Genomic DNA, 22,401 nt, shown 5'->3' on the forward strand with positions numbered 1-22,401 from the left:
TACAAAGGAAGAAAGAGAAATTTTGTTAGTTGTTAGAATATTTTTTAATTTAGATATTTACTATTAGTCACAAATATCAAAGGGTACTTTATTTATACCTGAAATGTGTGCATGGAACTGCCTGTTCACTATATATTTTTAATGCATATTAACAAACACAAAGCTTCACAGAACTTTTTTTGTACCATTAACAACATTTGTGAAATAGAGTCATGGGGAGGACCCTCAAATAAAACATCTGATAACCAAGAGCAAAGCCACAGCATCTGGATCATTGAAGTGCCAGGCACAATGGGCATACTCAGGCCTGTGAAATGGTTTCCCCACATGGGGGTCTCAAGTCCAAAGCAGTGGTTCCCAAGCTGTGGTTGGCAGTGCTGTCAGATCACCTCCTACTGTCTCTCTTCCTTGTTTCCAGCTGCTACATCACATCAAAAGGCAGCTAAAAATACACACTTTTCTAATATTACTTTTCCAGGTAAGCAACTGCTGTACTTGCCACAAGGATGTTATATGATTGTGAAGCAAGAGCAGTATGAACCATGATTCTAAAATTGGGAAAGTGGAATGCAAGAGAAGTTCTTTATTAAAAGAGCAGGTCAGCACTTCCCTGAAATAATCATCATTGTTTTTCAGAAATCCAAGAAGAGCTGAGGGATTTAGCATGCTCACACCACTGTCAGACATCTAACAGTAACAGAACAGAGGAGAATAGTTTGCCTCTTCATGCTAGAACCAAGCCCAGGAGAGCAGTAAGAATTAACAGAAAACACTGGGAACTTATGTTAAAGTTTTACATGCAGAACAGAAAGAAAAATATTCACATAATGCATATGTACTAGAAAAAAAAGCGATGGGGTTGAGCAATCACTAAGTGAATTTTAGAAGTTAGTACTCCTAGGCAGAAACTCCAGAGCAGTGTCAGAAAAGTACAAATATTATTAGTTTCCATTCACCTCTGGAAGCACTAAAATCACTGAAACATTTTTAAAATTAGGCCACATTACTGCTATTGAAAGATTCCACAAAAGTAACCTTTTCAGAGAGCAACAGTTACAAGTACAAAATCTTTGTACAAAATGAAGATTAAAGCAGAAGTACAGTTCTTTTGCAACTTTAACATTTACCCTCGTTTCTTTTTTTCTGCCGTATGTTCCCTAGCAAGCCTACAAACACAAGACAAAGTAAAACCTACTATAACTGGTTGAGAGCAAGGCCTAAATAGAGCAAATGGAAGGGAAAGTAACTAGAATAAGGGTTATCCAGTTTTCAACAAAGCCCTACTTAAGACACTAGGCCACTCAGGCCTCTGAAGAGACCTGCATTCCAAATAAAACCAGTGATGTTGTTTTACTGGGTACAGGTGGCAAAGGAGCTGCATGCTCACCATTCTGCCTCATTAAAAATACAAAAAACCCCACATGGATGCTTACCTGGAAGTGTCATGCTTAATGGCATTAGTGTTGTATACCACCATTCTTCCTCAGTTCTGGTCAGAAACATGAGCAGTCAATGCACCACCTATCTATCACATCACCATTGCTATCCAGCTGACACAGCCTAGAAAATCTGCCCCTGTGGCTCCAAGAGGGAGTGGTTGCTTTAGGAACCAGCCTTTCCTAATGGAAAACAGCACCTTGATTATGGACTGTCTCAGTCAAACCTCTCAACCTTGTGTTAGATTTAAACTTGAGTCATAGGCAAAGTATTTCATATTCAATCTAATAATTTTAAATTAGTTTAAATCAATGTGCAACAGATGTGTGGTTTCACAGATTTCTAGTGGCAGCACTAAGCTTGACAAAACACAATTGCTTCTGAACTGGTCCTAAAGCCATCCCAGTTTACAAGAAGCAATGTTATTCTAACCTAAAAAGGAAATAGATTTCATTCCACCAAAATCCACAAAGTGAATTCAACAATTTGTAGATTTCCTAAGAAAAAATTATTTTAATTGTTTTTCTAAGAAAAATAAAAGTTCTAGTAATGTTCCTGAAACAATCTCTTTTCAACTAAAAATTATTCCTGCCTAATTTAAACTGGCATTAGTTGTCTTAAAAAATAAGAGGTAATAAGCACTCTACAGGGACTTCAGAAGCAATGAACAGTGGTATCTTAGCACCATATTCCCATTTGCAGTAAGTTTAGAGACATTCAAAGCCATGAAGTTTGCATGAGTGTAGTCTTCAAGTATTCTGAGCACACAAATGATGAAACCACAAAGAGAGCTAGGAAAACCATTTGTGCAATATGATAAAGCAAACAGCTACAACCTGTCTGTAGTCCTAAAATACCATATATTATTGGATTGCTGTGAAAACTCAAGACTCTTTCCAGAAGTGTCACAAGATCTATCTGGAGTTTTTGCCTGTTACTGCCTAAAAAGAGTAGTCAAAGTCGAGGTCGTGCTTTCCATAACAGAATCACAGAGTCACAGTATATCCTGAGTTGGAAGGGACCCACAAGGATCATCAAGTCCAACTCCTGGCCCTGCACAGGACAGCCCCAAGAATCACAACATGTGCCTGAGAGCATTGTCCAAACACTTCTGGAACTCTTGTCAAGCTTGGTGCTGTGATATAATACACTCATTTCACTCTCACAACTTACCTAATTTAAAAATTAGTCCATGTGGTATGTTATATTCAAAATATTAACTCCTAAAAATGTACCATCTTCACAAAAGATGATACACTGCCCAAAGTATGACACCTTACAAAGCAGGTATACTATGCTTATTTCACAAACAAGAATCTACAAGATTATTTGTTTTGGTGTTTTCATAAGATGATAGCTTCAAAACATTAAAAGATAACAAGGTCAAAACACTGAAGGAAAACAAAACCAGACGGTTCTTCAAAAATCAATACCCTGAAAGGAGACAGAAAAGAGAGGAGACAGAAAAATATCTCTGCTCCTTGCACACCTTTAGTTCAATGCTAGCAGGCAAACAGGCCAACATTCTGTGACACTGGTACACACCACCATGGACCATGAAGGCAGAAGCAAAAAGATTGGAGGAAGACTATACTTCTATTTGTATCATCCCTTACTTTAAAATTGTTCACTTAACAGTGACGAGATTGTGTTATTAAAGATTTTGCTTCCATTAAGGGATGCTTGCTGAAGAGGTCACTGTTTATTTGCACACTGCCAAATGTCCACGACAGGCTCCTGTTCCTAGGGATGCACTAACAGAGCTGCTCACATCAGCACTCCTCAGCCTTATTCAGTCAAAATGAATAAAGCTGGCAAACCCCTACCATTTCAAGTAACCCACTCAAGGAAGGAAGAAAGGTCAATACTAAGGATTACAAAGCAATTTCCTCCCTTCCAATACACATTCCAGAAATAATGAATTATTACTGTAATACTAGAGATAACATTTCTTTAAAAAAAAGGAATATGTTAGCTCAAGTGGAAATATATGTTTTTCTACACACACAAAAATGTGCTCACTGCAGACAGCTCAAAAAACTGATTTAGAGGGCTGGAAGGAAGAGGTGGTTTCTATTTTTTTAACTAGACAAGATAAAGGGGCCAATAGTCTCAAGTGCTCATGAAAGCCCTATTAGGATAAAGTACTACTGTTTTCTTCCTAATAGGCTTTGATAAACTGGAAGTGCAGTTGCACAAGCAAGACAAATCTGAAGGTCTGAACCCCCGAACCAAAAGTCAAACCTGCTGAGAAGAGGTAAAGGACACCGAGCTGCAATTCCAACAACACAAAATTGGCCTAAGTCAGCACTGCAAGCAGAAGAAACGGCATCAGCCTCTTCCTGGCCACCTGTGCTGGTGCAGGAGGTGGTCTGTACACCATATGGCTGCTCAGTCAACCAGCTCAAGGATCTGATCCAGACTAAAATGAATTCTCAGAAAAAGTCTCAATCATTTACTCCATCTGGTTTATGACTTCTGTATAAACATTCAAGTTAACATACAGAAGGAACGGATGAGGAAGGAGGAAACAGCAGCCAGGGCAAGGCTGCTTCCTTCCACAGCAGCACTAGTTAGTTCTGCTGAAGTTATTAAACCCTTAGACGGCTACTTTGAAGAGAAATCTCCATTTGAAGCCTATATATTCATCAACTGGGGGGCTCTGGCTGCAAAGAGAGAGATTAAGACTATTTAAGCTGCTGCTTTGAACATTTGCATTGAACGTTCAAGCCACTGAAAACCCTTATTCCAAAAACAAAATGCTGAGTTGGCTTGATGGCTTGAAACTGCTAAAACACAAGGAATGCTACAAGTTTCAAGGACCTAAGCTGGCAGACTGTCAAATCAAAGAAAAATAATGATATTTTGCCATTGTTCCAACCTGAAGTAAGAAGTAATCTCCACCCCCTCCTTGGTATAGATTCACAATGAGCAAAATGCAGGAAGGCTAATGTTCTGCCAGTTTCTTTCCAAGCAGCTCTGTGTTGGTAACTTCAGTTCAAAAATACTGTTCCAAGACATTTTGAACAGTGGACTATGTCCTTGTAGCCCCTTACTAGGCTTTGGTATTCAAAAAAGACAATGTCAGGGCTACATGTGTTCACATTGGACGAGAAAATACTGTTCAGAAAATCTAAAACCCCTGAAGCAGATAAACCATCAATGGAAGAACAGAATGTGAATACCACTGAACCAAAAATAGAGACAACTGTTTCTGAAGTACTCCTTTCCCTGTACATGCACAAGTCTAGTGGGTAATGACACAACCATCATGAGCAAAGATTGTCTTTCTGATCATATGAGGATCACAGAGCTACACACAGCAAACATCAGTTTCAGATATTAATACAGAAATAACCCTATACAGATCTACCAAGAACTCCACATGCTGGTAGATCTCTATGGTAGAAACTCTGGAAATTCAAGAAAATGGTACATATTCATTCCAAGTAAAGAAACCTTCAAATAATTTAGGCAGTATCCTGATGGCCACTCATCATAATGTGTAAATCCACACAAGCAACATTAAACAGAAGCAGTTTCCTTTAAATTGCCTCTTTACACCCTAATCAGGCAACTCATAACTTCACCTTACCATTTGAAAAAAATAAAAGAAAAAGCATTAAGTTAGCAAAGTAAGGTACCTGCTGTGGAAGAGAACTCTAGGTGACTCGCTGTAATAATGTTTTCTGTGCTGCTATGTTTAACTCTGTTCAAACAAAAGCTGCCAATATACTTTTTTTTTTTAAATTCATGTGGGCAGAATAAATGGTTCCAGTCAGTATTCAAGTTAAACACAGCAACCCTCTTGATGACCTCTGCAAAAGCTTAGGGAGCTCTCCCCTAGCAGGGTAGAATTTGTTTCTACCTAATGACTTATCTATAAGCTTTATAGAGCTTATCCTGCTCTATAAAGTTCTAAAATATAAATAGGTCTCAAATTGATACAAAGAGTGATCTAATGGTTATTCGTATGTAATTCTTCGGAGGTCTGAGTTAAGAAAAAGTGTACCTTAATAGCTATGCCTCACTAAAAGCAAAGGAAATTGGAAGCAAAGTTGAAAAGATGAGTCAAATCACATCCCACACCCTTGACTAGCTCAGTAGAAACATCCAATTTAAGATATTTTGTAAACAGAGCATTTCATTCAATTGCAAATGGCCTATTTTGCAAACACAGTTGTTCTGTTCTGGGATCAATTTATACTGGTTTAACAGTCCTATTTCTTCTCACTACATTTTTCAAAACCTCAACAGCCTGCCTAATGCCTCTCCCTCACCACTGTAGCCTTGCCCCCCACCACCTTACAGGCATCTCCTTTGCACAGAGCTCTTCTCATGCACCCAGACATTTCCCACGAGTCCTTTCTACCTGACCAAGCAAAAGATCATATTCTCCAATACAAACTAGCCAGCTGCCACCTTGTAAAACTGACAAAACCAAAGTTGTACTTGTCTTTCTCTAGCGATGTATCTACAGTGGCGACCGCATAGGAAAAAGCATTATTGCTATTCAGGCAATTAACAAGACATAAAAAGTAGCCCCCCTTCCTTCAAATTTCAGTGAAATGGACCCAAGAGTTCAACACTTTCTAGAACCACAACAATTGAGAAGAGTGACAGCCCAAGCTATGGTTTCTTAGGAATTGCTACTAAAAAAGTTAACTGAAGACTAGATGTTGGCACATGCACTTAAAAAATTTAAATCTCTCACACTCTGGATTGCTCAGTGCATTAATTCGCCATTTCTGATGAAAATAAACTCAGTGAGGTTTAATGGAGAGCACCTGTGTATTTTGTTCACTGCTAATACTACTGGAGCAAAGGACTTGATATTAGCAACAGCATACACACATGTAAAAGACAAGAAAATCCAGGAAAATCCCACAATTTAAAATGAGATTATCTTTGTAGCACCATTAATTACTTGAAGTGTTCAAAAATATGAAACATTTAATTGTAAACTGTAGTTCAACTACATTAACAGATCACCTGGATCAAACTCCCTTGCACCACTGCAATACTGGAGAGAGACTAAACTTGAAGCTACCAGAGAGAAAATTGTCAGAGCAGCCTGGTGTGTTATCCAGCTACAGCTACGCTCTACAGCAGGGAGAAGGTGGGCTGGCATGGACGGCTCCAATAGCATCCACAAACTTATAAAGTGACCTTCACAACAACTTAACTCCCAACTTACATTCTTTCATGACAGAAGTTTGGCACATGAACTCTATCACTACAGCACCACTGAAGTCTAGATCGCTTTCTGTATAAAATATGCTTTCATAAAATAGAAGCATATTTGAATAACTGCAGAATGAGACCAGGGGATTTAACCTGCAAAGCATTTGGCAAGCAAGGAGTTAAAATCCTGCCCAAGACTACCCCACAGCTGCTGTCAGCAGTCAGGCTTGTCAAGAGAAGCTCTGGGCTGTCTTGACAAGACTAATTGGCAGCAAGCACCTGGTTCCCTAGGCTGGGTCCGGGTAGGTAAAAGAACATAAACCCTGCAAAGGAGAAGCAGCTGGAAGGCTGCCAGTAGGTCTAGCCTGTTTCATGCTGTTTTCACTTTGATCCACAGGCAACTTTATCCTAGACTATACCCAGTTAGAGCTATCAAACATTTTTCTGCAACTTTCTAGCCGAAGAAAACCTGTGTTTTGTGGTTCTTTGCTTGCAAGTTCTGCCACTGAGCACCCACCAAGCCTTGCTGTGCCGGGTCACACTGCAGCACAGCCAAATGCAACATCAACACTATTATTAAATTGCAGCGGAATTGAAATTTTGGTTTTCAAATGCCACCAAAAATCCACTTAAAGGTGTTACTGTAACTTTAAAATTACAGACTAATATGCCAGAAAATCAAAACTAAGACTGTCCTGGTTATTCTGTATATTGAACACAAAGCACGTGCAATGACAGCTTACAGATAGCAAATTACAGTGCAACTTAAAGACAGTAAAAAAAAAAAAATAGGTAAAAAATCCCCAACATTCTGAAAACTAGCTAGAAGTAGGATGCACAAGGAACTTTGAGTGGGAGTTCCAAAAAAGTGAAAAGACACTTTAAACATATTTTGCCCTCTGCTAAGAATTATGAATTTCAGTGAATGTGAAGCTTTCTGAAATTCTGCCCTTGTTTTTTTCACATTATTAAAACTCAAGTAGAAAAAGTCTTAGCCTTGCAGGCTCAGCCCCTGAGGTAGGGAGATCTTTCTTAGGAGTAAGGGACAAAAAAACAAAACAAACAAATCCCTTTGTTAGTTAGCAGAGTTTATATTACTGAACCAACAACTGTCTAATCATATATACACAAAAATGAATATATATAAAATATATATAACATCAATATACTTAAGATTTTTTTGTACAAGATAGTATAAGTATAAACATTAAAAAGTCAGAACTAAATTTCTTCAAAGCAAAGTATTCAGCAAATACATTAACTATGCCTCTGCCAAGTTTCATGTTTTAGGCGCTTTAGTGTTAGCTTGCTAGTCAAGAATTCCAACAACATACAGTAGCACCAACATTTCCATATCTTAAAAACTTGGAAATTTAGAAGTGTACTTGTACACAGTCTCAGTATGAAAGACATTTCAATCAGTAAGCATTATGGCAGAATTATGGTGTTTGGGAGAACAAGAGATTGCAATGGAACCGCCAGATTGTCAAACCAGCAGTATCACTCGATCAAACTCACCCCAGGTGCCACAGAGCATGCCACTCTGCTTTTAGTTGGACACATCATATAAACAATTGCAACATTCCTTTAACTAGTAGTGATGCTAAACAGTACCAATACAAAGATCCATTAGCAATCTTTAAAAAGAAAAAGCTCAGGGTGATGAGATTACAAATTCCCATGTTTAGAGTTACTGCTCTAGCAACAACAACAAAAATGTTTCTCTATGTGGAAGCACAGTAAAGGATCCAGCCCTTTACAACACCTGCTCTCCATTTGTATTCAGAGACAACTAATGAGTAAATCTAGAGGCTCTCTTGGTCTCTACTCACAATCAGAGAACCTTTAGTGTTTTTAAATTAAAAAAACAACGAAACAAAAAAGCCCAAACGCACCCAACACCACACTCTCCTTGTGCCATGCAAAACAGGAATGCCCATGATTCAAAACATAAGATCAGGATGTACCATAAAAGTTTCAAGCAAAAAATCTGACTCTTCACATGCTCAAAAATGTAAGATTGACTAGAATATGCATTAGAGACACTGAACAAAAACTGATAAGAAAATCAGGTCTGTCTTCACTCTTAAGAGCATCTACTGCCTGAGTCCATTACAACTGAGGTGTTAACTGGATTATTTTGTTGCTATCTTATCTTTATGGAGCTATTGCATAGTAAGATGAAATAGTAAGATTGTCAAGATGTGGCTACATCTTTCTTCTTGATCTTACATAATGCTATCAGTTACATCAAAACTATTTGAATGAAATGCTCATTCTAGTAAAGAATCACCCGTGCATGTTAAGTAAGTGATACCCCACAGGATGAGAATTTTTTGAGAAAAATATATGTTTTAGGTTAGCTCCTAAATTCTTCTGAAAATAAAATATATAAATGCTTTGTCTTATGAAGTCATCTATCCAATTGAAAAGCTGACTGGTTTTCATTAATGACTGTTGTGCCAAGACCTAGTCACAGACAAATAACCCACTGGTTAGCTAATGTGCATTCCTATTAATCAATAGGAAAATGGCTTATCTAAAAAGACAACTCACTAACCTGTGATACCACTCTAATACCCACACACCGCAGCTCATTCAGTATTGGAAAGCTGCTAAGTATCCAAGGGCTCCTATCTCATATGGATAAATATAAGTTATAGGCTGCAGGAACTCCAAGAAGACACAGCAAAAGAACAGGCTAGAAAAATGAACCTTTACAACAGCATTACCAGCTGCATGCCACTAATAAAACTAATAATGCTCTTTTGCCCTTCATCAGATCTATGAAAGCAGAGATTCAGTTGTATGAATGGTTTACCCTGCTTGAGCAGGAGGTTGGACCAGATTACCCACTGTGGTCCCTTCCAACCTCACCATTCTGGGATTCTGTAATGGTCTAAGACACTGCATTTCGTGCAGAAAGAGCCTGCAGCACCACATAAACTGAGCAAACCTAGATCAGACAATGATTACCAAATGATGAGCTTGTCAGAGAGCACGTATTTTAAAAAAAAACCACAAGCACTAAAAGCCACACACAAAACCAAACAAATCCCAAGACACAACAAAGGGAGCAACTGATGCTATTTCACCATATCAGTTTGAGATGATAATTTACCATCCTTTGCACTAAAGGTACAGAAGAGTACAGTTCTTTCTAGGTTGTTTCTCATTAACAGAATTTAGCCACAGCCAGGACACCCTAAGTGTGATAGTCCAGGATAACTAATCTACCATTACTTTGTTGCTATCAAAAGGGTTATTCTTGCTTCCCTCCCATCCCTTTGCATCAGTTGCAACATTCATCTGACCTCCATTTTCACCATAAGCTAATTAATGGAAGCACCAGAAAGACAAACTTCAGCTAGGAAAAGGAAGCCAGAAGAGACAAGTGACAGCCTGAGGGCAGGAGAATCTCCTGGGTCTTATGCAAAGAGGGAAAGGGAGAAGAACCACGTCTACCAGTAGCAGCGAGCTGTTAATACTGGTTTAGCCCCCTCTGTGAAATCCACTCCTTAATGTTAACCTAGGATCTCCTTGTATTCAGAAACATGTTTTATTAAATGAAAGATAAAATTAAAGACATAATTGTGCAGCAAAAAGATAAAATGAAGCTTTTAGACTAAGACTCATCTAGAAAAGCACTCTACACTTCAGAAGGCCCTGGAACTGTAACACGGTTAACAGGAAAAATTATTAATGTAAAAATATAAGAACTATTAATCTTCATTTTTTCAAAAAGATGGTTCAACTGGTTACTTAAAATACCAGATATTTTCTGGTATTTTCATAAATATTTTCAAGAAGACAGGGACAACCTGTTCACTAAATGATTTCAGGAAGCTGTGATCCTTAAGTATCCTCCTTGATGAAAAAGAATTTGATTTTTGATGTAAAAAAATAAAATTGTCATTGGGAGACATGGCAGTTTCCACATCTAGCTAATCTAGCTACTGTCACACAGTGATCAGGGCTTCCTGATGGAAAACATGCATGGTGATCACAAGAATAAGAATTCCAGATTCTCATTCACAGATGAAAACTAAGAAACTTTCTTGAGGTACCCATGATTACTCACAGCTTGAGCACATTTTAAACCATCATATAAAGCTGAAGGGTCCGAATAACTAAAACCAGGAGTGCAACTTCACACAGATCTCAAACTCTTCTGCTATAGATTGGCAGGAGTCTGCCACTTAGGCAGGGGGAGGGAGGGGAAAACCAGGGAACACTGTCCAGTGTTCAAGTGTACATAAGGCTACAAATTTCTGACAGCACTGGCATCAGTGGCACACAGACATACAAAACTAACCTGTAAGTAACATAAAATCTGTCATTATCTGAAGATTTAGCTTCGCAAGAGTTCTGATAATCAGCCAGACTGGAACATCTTGCAGTAAAATCTGTCTGTTCACTCCTATACTGAACAAACATGGAAAAGAAAATCCTGATCCACCAGGTACTAACTTCACAAGGAGTTCACACCGCACAGGGTCTCTGCTGCTAGTTCAGAGAAAGCAGAGCAATGAAATTCAGTGAGGGTTATCTCACAGAGCTTCAAGTGTCTACATAATTGACATGGATTTTGCTACAGGGGAAATGTATTTTAAGAAGTATACTTTCAGCTGTACAGTGTCAACACGCAAGGCCATCTTTCTTGAAGTCTGAACTAGCCACCTCAAAAACTGCAAAGCAATTCAGCCTACCTGGTGGCCTTCTTCCCAACAAAAGGGACATGCTTCTGAAAACATTTTTTTTCCTTTTTTTCCTCTTTAAAATAATTTATTTATTACCATCACCTAATGCTTCCCATTATCAGACCACATTCAATGACTTTCAGGAGCTTTCTGATTTGGTCTGAATTTCATAGGCTAGGTAGTTACCTAAAATAGTTCTTCAAAGTCGAAGTAGTTGTAGAAAAAAATGTCAAAAAAATTACATTTTTGCTATCTTTAAAAAAACCATCTGCTCATCTTATAAATTCAGGAAATGTGGACTTTGTGTGGAACACCTTCTGTTATCCTTACAGAAGTTCAGCCACATTTGGTCTAGTTTGGAACTCCTGAAGAAAAAACTGTTTAGGTTCATTGTTTCAGTAGTCTTTTGAGATTTTATCTGTTAAGGTGTCTGAGGGATCCCATGGAACTTTTTCTGGCTTTCACAGCAATCAGTACTGAACTAATGCATATACCCTACTTGTATGAAGTGACTGAGCACTGCAACCACAGTTACACATTAGTGTGATGAGTGACATCCCTGTGACGCTCAGAAGTAATAAATCTGTTCAGATACAAGAGAAGCCAAACTTTACCCCAGCATTGATACTTCAGCTTCTCTGAAAAACAGTCTTAAAACTGTCAAAGTCACAGTCAAGGGTACTGGTGTTGGTAGGAGTCTGAAGGAATTGCAGAGCTGATGGGACAGGAAAGAAAGAGGAATGAGTGCACCATTCTGGAGCTGACACGTGCCAGGGCTATCTCAGAGATTTCCCACCTGGCTTTAAGCCATAAGATCCCCCTCAGCCCCCTAATTAACTCGGGACAATTGTGTTCCCAGGCTCTGAGCAGCTCATTGCAGTCCAGAGGTATTTCAAAGAAAAACCCTGCTGAGCACACACACAATGCAGACAAGTCTCCAGGGAACACTACCAAAAAAAAAAAGCCCAACCAAAAACCACTGCCATGTCAAGATCACAAATTTTCAGAAAGAGAACTGGCTCAATTCTGACCTATTTTCATGTAAAATTAAAACAATACAACTCAGTCAGAGGCTGCCCACTAACAAATTTCAAATAGATGTTCCAGTTCAGAGGTGCACTACAATGTTTCAAAGAAGAGACCGACATAAAAAAATGGCACAATTATTCTAGTTTTGTTTATGAAAACAGAGGAAGAACTTTGGCTGAAAAATTTACACAAAATTAAACTCAAGGCAAAGAAAAGGCATAAAGTATTTCAGTCCAGAAGATCAGAGATCAAGAAAGTTATAAGCAACTGAACATACCATCTCTTAAAATGTTTCTAACACTTCCTGTTATCTACAGAAGAAACAGATGACAGAGGAACACCAGTGGGAACAACGAGTCATGTTTGAACTCCCATTCTCACTTAAGCAGCAATACATTTCTCTACAGAAGTTTACAGCTGTGCAACAAAATAAGATACTTTGTCAATGATACAGAACCAAACCATTCAAATTGCCCATTACGAGTCTGCAAACTGACAGGTGAACAACTAGACACTCTTGGAGTTATTTGTGTAATGGTCGATGTCAGGTTCAGTGAAATGACAGAGCAGGATGATCCAGCAACACAAATAAAAATATTTTTCTTTCTAAAAATTCCCACTATTTGTTTATTCATTAAGATCAGGTAACATTAACACTCTATGCCTTTTTTGTTTTCTCCAGAAAACATCTGAAGGTAAATCTGGGTGACCTTTAAGAGCCTCAGAGATATTACAGTCAACTGGAAAACTTCACAGCCTTGACCTTGTACAATGGCATACTCCATTTTAAGAGTACCAAGTGGAGGCAGTGAACAAGGAAGTGAAACAACATGGACATATACAGAAGACAATATTCTCTAAAGTTCATACTGAAAATAGAGGACTTTTAGGCCCACAGTAAGCAGGAGCTAAAGTCCATAAGGACCAGATAAGATCCCTCAAAGAGTCTGAAGAGGGGGAAAAAAACCCATCTCAACCATAAGAAAATACAATGAACAGGAGAGGTTTTTCCTCACTCTTCTTACTCTCTTCCAAGCAGTCCTGGACATTCTATTTAAATTCAGATGATATATAAATACAACCCGAAACAGTCATGACCACTAACTCTTTACATCCAGTTGACATTTTTCAACTCTGACTAAAGGCAATTTCAAGCTCTATGAAGTATCATGAGAAGAGCACTGCATGTACCCAGCTTAAAAATCGAAATACCTTTGAAGACAGCTATACTTGGTACAAAGTTACACCTTTGTCTAAATACTTGTTGGTTGTTGTTGGGATTTTTTTTTCAGCTTGTTTGTTTTAAAGAATAGACTATTTCAGTTGGGAGGGAAAACAATGATCATCTAGTCCAAATACCTGACCAATTCAGGGCTGACCAAGTTAAAACATATTGTTAAGGTCATTGTCCAAATGCCTCTGAAATACTGACAGGCTTGGGGCACTGACCACCTCTCTGGGATGCCTGTTGCAGTGTTTGAAGAAATACTTCCTAATGTCCAGTCCGAACCCGCGCTGGAGCAGCTTTGAACCCTTCCTACACATCCTATCTCTGGATCCCAGAAGAAAATCTCAGCACCTCCCTCTCCATTTCCCCTCCACAGGGAGCTGTAGAGAGCAATGAGGTCGTCCCTCAGCCTCATTTTCTCCAATCTATATAAGCCTAAAGTTCCTCAGCTGTTCCTCACAGGACATTCCTTCCACCCCTTGCACCAGCTTTGTTGGCCTCCTCTGGACTTTAACAAGCTCCCTCAACAGACCTGCCCCACAACAGATTTCCATGCTCATATGTCCTTTCTCCCCTGACTAGAGGGGAGAAAGATGTAAAAGCAAAAATAATTATTTTACCAGGCTGGCACCGTGTTACAGCCCAGGGATCACACACAAGTTTGGCATCACAGCCACCTGTGGCTGTGCTACTGCTGACACGCTGCAGCTTCACTCGGCAGAGTGCACGCACAGAACCCACCACCCTCACTTTATTATACACTCCTTTGCTGCTGCTGCTCCTCACCCAGATGGCTCAAGTCTATTTTCTTTCTGTTCACTCCCACAAAACAAGCAGAGTGCATGAGTACACGGTTTACTCCATCTCCTTGATCCCTGCACACATAGGACAGGTATGCTTGTGCAAAGCCTGAGTAGCAATTTTATATATGTTTATTTGAGCCCCAGGCTTAGCTCCTGCAAAGGGGCATTTAACTACCTCAAATGTTGAACTACAATCACTTCCTATTAGAGTTAAATACATGGTTCAACTCCAAAATTAGTAAAAAGATAAAATACACATGCAAAGCCAAATGAGTAGGAAGCAAAGATCAGGAGCACTGGATTCAGCTATACTTAAGGGATTTGCAAATGGTGCTGATAGGCCTACCAAGTGAGATTTTGTACATTGACATTCTCTTCCTGATTTGGCTTTCATCACTGTCCCAAATTAAAGACCAGAATTTTTTTCTACATAATTGTATCTGTAACACCATAACTCCTGCTATATGCAAATCACACGGGTTTCCAATAGCAAAGACCTAGACTATTTTTCCATGCTAGTAACAAACTCAGCTACATTTGCAAAATGTTTCCCTCTGGATCATTCCTTGTACCAGTACTGTGATGTATTTATAAAAGAAAAGTGCACCCTGAGCATCAGGAAAACCTATGGTGATTAATGAAACCGCAGAGCTAAACATACTTCAGAAGAGAAGTATCAGCTGAGTACTATCACACGCTATGGAATGACTGAAGTACGTCATCCTGATGCCTCAGAGCACCCCTGTTGCCTCTTCAGCCCCTCCAGGACACTAAAGGAATATGCATAAACTAGCAATGCAGAAGAGAAGAAATTCTGTTAGGTATGTCATCTATGATGCCAGTGTATTCTTAAATCAACAACTGCTAACTCACTGTCCTCTCTGAAGTCAGAATAACTTGAAAAAAGACAGGGTACCATGCTTTAGAGATGACAGCCTTACAGTTGGCAGCAATCTTGGAGGCAGTAGACTTTAAAAATGCCTCAACATTGACTCGTTTCTAAGAGTGAAAACTAAAAAACTTACAGAGAATTGCTATCTACTTTACAGGTAAGCTGTACCCCAGTAACTTTCTCACTAAATTAAATCAGTTTTACACTTCTTTGGGTCACAGCTCACACTACATCTACAAATTACCTAGGTAACAGAGTTTTGAAAACCTAACTAGCACCTACTCCTATGTTTGCCTTTGGCAGAAAAAAGTTTTTGACTCATTTTTAGGTTCAATTAATCCACAGTCACATTCTTCATAGAAAGGCTTCTGGAAAAACTCAACTTGCTGGAAACTGTAACTATAATTACTGACCCTCTTCAAGTCAGCCAAAATTAAATTGCAAAGTATATTTTTTGGCATTAGAGCTATAACTTAATGGTACAAAGAAAAGCAAGTCTATGAGTAACAGAAGAAACCAAGCCCAGCATTTGTGAGAAACTCAGAAAATGAGATACAAGCAGTGAGTGTATGGGGAAAAACTGAGAATGGACCCTGAACGATCTTTTTCTAGATTTGTACTGCATAACAAAAAGGACAAAACTACTGCTTTGTTCATCTTTGTGGTATCAAACTTTTGTCAAACTCATTAACATTAAAAAGGAGGAATATCATTTTATCAAATTTCATAGTAAGAAACAAGTTATAAAGTGTAACTGCACGGCACTTTTTCTTCCTTTCATAACAGTATTCATTTTTCTCTACAGTTTTCAGGTTTGATTTACTCACTGCTCTCTGGGACTATGAGGAAAGGAAAACCAAAATTATTAGTGACTCTCTATTTCTCATGAAAGTGGAAAACACCATGGCAAGTGTCCCATTAAGAAACTTAAGTGAAATTATATATGCCTCTGTCAATGAAACTGGAAAATCAATATTCTTTTCATTTATTACAGGCTTTAAAGCAAGTGCAGGGATGACATACTCCTCCACCATGCATAGATACACTGTTACTGTGCCATATTAACTTTATTAGCATTGAGACAATTGGCTTATCGTGGTGCAAAACTGACTAATATCTCATATTTGACTAAAGTTTTAAAAATATATAATTAATGGGCTATGTAGATATTCTGCAGCATTTGTTTCTACTGATACACAGTCAAAATAAGGGAATTATTTGCATAAGTGAAACAAAACGTGATTTTGTAACGTGATAATTCTTGAGCCTTCAAGCAAAGTAATTTCTATCTTAAAAAGCATTTACAAAATAAGCTGAAGATTTGCAGCTAGTCCTATCTATGATACTCTAGGAGAATATTTTCTACCTAAATAAACTGTATTGCTGAAAACAGAGCTGTAACAGAGCTCACTACCAATAAGGATTTCCAAATATCACAAATATAGACAGCCTCAGAAGAAACAACTCATGGTACATTACTGTGCTATTTTTTCCATTCTTAAAATTCTGATCAAAACTAGTTGTGGAAAAAAAGCTAAACAGCAGTCACAAAACAAATACAACAGTGATTATCAGATGTGGGGAAGTGACAAACCAAACAACACAAAGGAAGAAGATTTCAAACTTTCAGGCCACTGAGGAGTTAGCCCCTAGAAGCCCCTAGAACTTAAACAAGTTTAAGTTCAATCAACAAAAAGTCAGTTTTGCCTGAATTATATGCAATTCTAGAACAAAATGTTTTTCCAAAACCAGTGCCATATTGAATCTAAGTCCAAATCTCATTCTAAAATACAAGATGACTACTACTTTTTCAGACACTAATTCCTCTACTGGTCTGGACCTTAAGACCCCTAACCCCGTTTATTCTGTTCACAACTGTTAGACAAATACCAAAATAGAAGATTTGTTCAATGCAGTGGTCATCAGTCCCCCACAAAAGCAACTCTGAGCTATAGATGAGTGTAACTACTTGAGAGTTTTGAATGTTAGTCACATTTATTCCAACAAAAACCCTGAAAATCCTTTAATAGAGGCTTTACTCCCAAAGGAGTTTGAGAGAACAAAACCATGTCATATGCACATAGGGACTAACAGTTCTAATGACAAAATGCTAAATCCTCTAAAAGATGCTTCAAACCCCAAGGAATTTGAGAGAACAAAACCATATCGTCTGCACATGAGAATTGACACAGGTCAAACAGATTCTTGAGGCAAAGCAGCTTTTTCACTTCTTATAGCATAACTGTTTCAGCACTATAAAAATTAAAACTTCTAGCCAATTCCCAGATTTTATCTTTTTAGTTCCAGTAAAGGGAAACAGGAGATTAGCAGGTCAATCTGAAAGAGTCCTTGTATTTATTAAAATATTTTTTGCTAGAATAAAGTTCAATGGGCAGTAAAAATACCTCTGTAATATACACTACAGTATGGATTAACTGAACTTGGAAACATTTTAATTGAGACATGAAAGCCATAGAAGATCTAAGAGAATTTATTTTGGAATTGTTATACTAGAAGACTAATTGCTAAGTTATCTTTATGAGAAAGAACAAAAAATGAAATTTTCCTTCTTGAAGAGATTAAGTGAATAGGGATTTTTAAAAAAAAAAATTTAAAAAAATCAGTATTTCTACAATTTTACCAGAGCACATTATGTTAAGCATCCAGTATACAGGTAGAGTATAAGACCATTTCAAACATTCTCTTCTAAAGAGAACTAAGTTAATGAAAGAAACAATGTCATAACCAAAGACAGGACAGGATCTTGCTAATTGCCAAACCAGGCTATATGCTAATCATGTCAGCAAATACTAACAGGCAGACGACACGCTCCTGAAATACAGTAATGGGATGTAACATAAGAATAGTCCTGACCATCACAGGGTACACCTAATAAAAAGCCTGTCTTTGCTGCTCAGCAAAGAATACAATAACACGTGAACTATTTATTAACACATTCCTGATATCCTCTCCCAAAAGAAGGAAGGTTTGCAATTCAGGGTTTTAAGCCCAGAAATAGTACCTTTGAATTCTCCAAGATTATTCCATCAGTAATTTTAATCTCACAATTTTAACATAAATTATTACACCTGATTTGTCCTACATTGGTAAAGGACCAGAGTTCCTGCTGCCAAATTTCTTGCTTCCATAAATAAGGTGTCCAGATCTTAAGGACAATAAACATAAGAAATTTCTTCAGTGGATAAACCACATATATTTTTGAAGATAAAGCAGGTCTGACAATGAAACTCCAATCTACCATCATTGTGACAATCTGCATTAAGACCTCAATATACTATTAACAAATAAAATTAAAGCAAAATCAAAGCAGATCATGTTTGTTGCCAAAGTTTTAAATAATGTCAAATGTCCAAATGGATTAAGCCACTGGTGAGAACTTGCAGAGATACTCAGGGAGATCTTGGCAGCAGAAACTTTGTTCTCTGTGTTCAAGAGACTTTTCTTACATTAAGAGGGTGGCTAGATGAGACAGACTTAAGAACAAATAAGTCACTGCAGTCTGAAGGGACAACACAACACCATTACCCCATACTCTATTACACATCCCAGTACACTCAGAGTTGGCCTCCCTTAACAACCCATTAACAATTAACCTAGAGGAGAAAAGAAATAAGAACACCGTGGATTAACTGAACCAGTTGAATAAAAACTGAGAAACTGTGTCAAAGAATCTGGGGACTCCAAGTGCATAATAACACAGGTGCAATTTAAGACAGGTCAAACAGAAGCTTTATTAACTATGATCAATTCACACCATCTTTTCTGGTTCTCTGCCAAGTGATTGCAGAGACCCATCCTATATACTGTTTCAGAAAAAAGGCAAGGAAAAGCATTCATTTCAATGCTAACAAAGCCAGGTACCCACTCCTGGGAGGGATGGACTCCTTAAGTCCTCTGCTAAACAACCACAATTCTAAGGAGGACTCAAGCAGTAAATAACGACAACATGGAGAGATGGTTCTTGGTGGAACCCACAGGAGTGGCACACCCACCACCAGGTATTATCCTAGCTCCTAAGCAGAAAGTTGGAAACAACCACAGACTGCTAGCTTTGTGTTAAAAGGAATGTTCTTTTAGTAAAGAACCTCTTAGCCAGTCCTCTCAATCTTAACTGTTAAAAATTTTACCCCCACAACTGTTCGACAGCTTAAAAATACGTAGTTATTTTCCTCTTCCAAGCCATGAGTAAGACCAACAAATGAAAAATTATATCTACCATGTCTAAATACTGTAAGACACAACTGAGTAGAAAATTTAACTCACTGAACAACTTTTAAATTAAAAAAAAATATATTTTGATAAAATTGCTGGGTTAACTACTCATCCAGTACATCTGAAGTAAGCTACAAACCAGTTTTAAAATTCTTCTTGTATATTTAATTGACTTCCACATTCTATCCAAGTGAGATTTAACATATGCTTAAAAAATAGTACTTAATTCACCACTCCCCAACAGAAATGTAAAAATTAAAGACTTAAGAAAACAAAGCATCAACTAAGCAGTGTGTTTAACCAAATCTATCACACAAAGATACAAGTCAACTAAAGATTAATTTGCAGACCAAAATTAATTCACTTTATCCATATGCTACTTCAAAAGAATAAGAGATCTCTTAATGCACTAGTGGAATGATTAAAATGCCTTTCTTCACAGATGACAAATGCAAAAGCTCCTCTAAAACAAAGTTTAGTAATAGGTACTTCTTTCATAAGCAAATCAGTCAGTAAATCAGGCTCTGCTGCACAGGTCTTACTGCAAACCCAAAAAACTCAAGGTATAGAGGCAGTGTATATAGTTAGATATAAAAGCAAATGTACCTAAGCAGACAAAATTCAAGATATCAGAAGTTAGAGACATCTCAGAGATGGAAGCCTGGTGTTCAGGTTCTTTTCAAGAAACAAGGTACTTGCAGGTCAGCCCTATTAAACATGTTCATCCTTAGCCAGCTAAGCTCCATGAAGAAAAGCAATCACTACAAGATAAATTTTTGTTATTAAAGGCCAAAAGGTCTAGGACATTATCTAGAATCAGTTTTTATCACAGTCTTGATCGAGCCTAATTCATTCAACTGCAGTCTTTGAGTCTCTACCAGCCTAATGGGAATATTAGGTGGTAAGTGCCAGACATTTTTTATCCCAGAATTACAATTCTTAATCCTATGATTGACATTTGGGTCTTGAGCAACAAGGCCCAAGTTATTTCATCTCGGAGTCAGGCTGATTGTTAAATTACTATCAAAATTCATTCTGCTGAAGAAGAATATTATCAGATTTATCACTGCAGAAAAACTATTTTCTATTGCTTCTACCCTACTTAAGTTTTCACACAATCTTTCAAATTTCACCTCTGTAAATGTACTCCAAGCAGAAGTCACTGAAGCACTTACAAACACTGTCAAAGTTTCTGCCTGCGAGAAACTGGTGCTCACCGTAAGTGTTGCGATATGTATTGCAATACAACAGTATCTTAAGAATGCTCTGGGCTTCTTCAACAACAATGAAAATATTTCTTACAAAAACCTTGACTTTACCCAGAGTACTTATGTACTGCACTGAAATTGTTCTTATTCTGCTGCAGCAAAACAAAACCCAAATTCCTGACGACTTTGATTCTTCAACTACTGTAAAGACCCAAACTTTCACAAGAAAGGAGAACTGGTTTAAATACTTCGGCTGATAATGCAGAACATAATCAAGGAGTATCCAGCTAGCCATGAACACACCGTATACGGCTACATAAAGAAAATACTTCAGAGTCCTCAAGAAGTACTACTTATCTGGGCCAGCCTCCACCTCCCCCTCCTTATCCCAATCTTTCAAAGATAGGCTTTAAACGTTTTGCAGCTGTCCAACATTAAGGCTGAAGAATTCAACAACCACTGCCGTGTAAAAGCACAGGGTGAAAAGCAACTACCAAGTTATCCAAGAATTCAGGATCCATTACACAGCTAGAAGAGGTTCCTGACTGCAAAGTTCTTCAGCAAAACCTAGATAAGGTCCTGAGAGCAGATAAACCTGTAAAATTATTCTTTCTTCCTTCCAGATAATTCTTCAAGTGAATTCCTATCATATAAACTAGTGCAGACTATGCATAACTGCATTGAGTTTTAGCCAGCCTCTCTCACAGCCAAAAATATCAACCACCACCACTGCACACATTTTCTTACTGAGATTTTCAGAAGGTCTGCATAATCTTATAACTACAAAGTTAGTGAGCCATTTCATATTTCCTGAAACTAAACTACACATTAGATGATTCACCAATTAGTGTATTCATGGAGCTTTAAAAACCAATCAAAATCTCATTTTTGTTGAAAAATTTAACAGAAATGTCCAGCTGTATGCATGGAGAGAGCATGTGGGCTCTTCTCCTTTATTTAACTTAACTAACAGCTATGTTAGCTGGTGAAAAATATTCAGTGTGTCAAAGTTAATTTATCAAGCTGACAAAGTATAAGGGCTCCAGAAGGTATAGCATACATTTACTAAATTTTAAATACATTTTAACTAGATATAGCTCAAAGATTAAAATAAGCTGTCCAACAACCAAACCACACAAATATGTATCACTTCAGGGCACTTCTTATTTAATGGAGCAATTGTATGTTTGTTTCAAACTCATGCATAGGTCAACATATCAGAAAAGTTGGTAATCCCTCAGACCCCAAAGCCCATAAATCAAAATGCATTTTTTTAAACTAGACAGGTAGCTTTGGAGGACAGACAGCTTGTCAGTACAATGCAGGCCACGATCAGATGGACGGGAGGCACTGCATGTTGCTCAACACAACCAAACCTTGTGCCTTACTGAAGCCTCTAGGCATAAATACCACAACATAAAACTAAGTGCTAATTTCCCCCAGGGTTGAAGAAGCTAGGAAGCATAGCTCTTGGGGAAAAAAAGGCAAGGAAATCAGCCTAAAAGAGACAGCTACTTAAGGATTACTCAGCTAGCCAAGCTATTCCAATATTTTGGAGTAAGAATCAATATTTTAGGAGTTTATGATGGAGCCTTTACATCTTTCATTCTACAAAGTCAGGAATGTACAATTTAGTAAACAAAAAGGTGTCCTGTTTAGATTTTACATTTCTTAGCACTATTTGTAG

General features: G+C 37.9%; 2 protein-coding genes across 3 annotated transcripts in view; both read right to left on the reverse strand.

Moving 5' to 3' along the window:
- RHOQ (ras homolog family member Q) overlaps window positions 1-22,401 on the reverse strand; it is a 175,496-nt gene that overhangs the window by 11,859 nt on the left and 141,236 nt on the right. The window lies entirely within an intron of this gene.
- Window positions 1-22,401, reverse strand: part of SOCS5 (suppressor of cytokine signaling 5) — a 31,822-nt gene that overhangs the window by 7,004 nt on the left and 2,417 nt on the right. The gene's annotated exons all lie outside the window — the stretch shown is intronic.

Source organism: Manacus candei, unplaced genomic scaffold, assembly GCF_025592945.1.
Source record: "Manacus candei isolate 608988 ecotype Guabito, Panama unplaced genomic scaffold, ASM2559294v1 h1tg000017l, whole genome shotgun sequence".
NCBI classification, from domain to species: Eukaryota; Metazoa; Chordata; class Aves; order Passeriformes; family Pipridae; genus Manacus; species Manacus candei.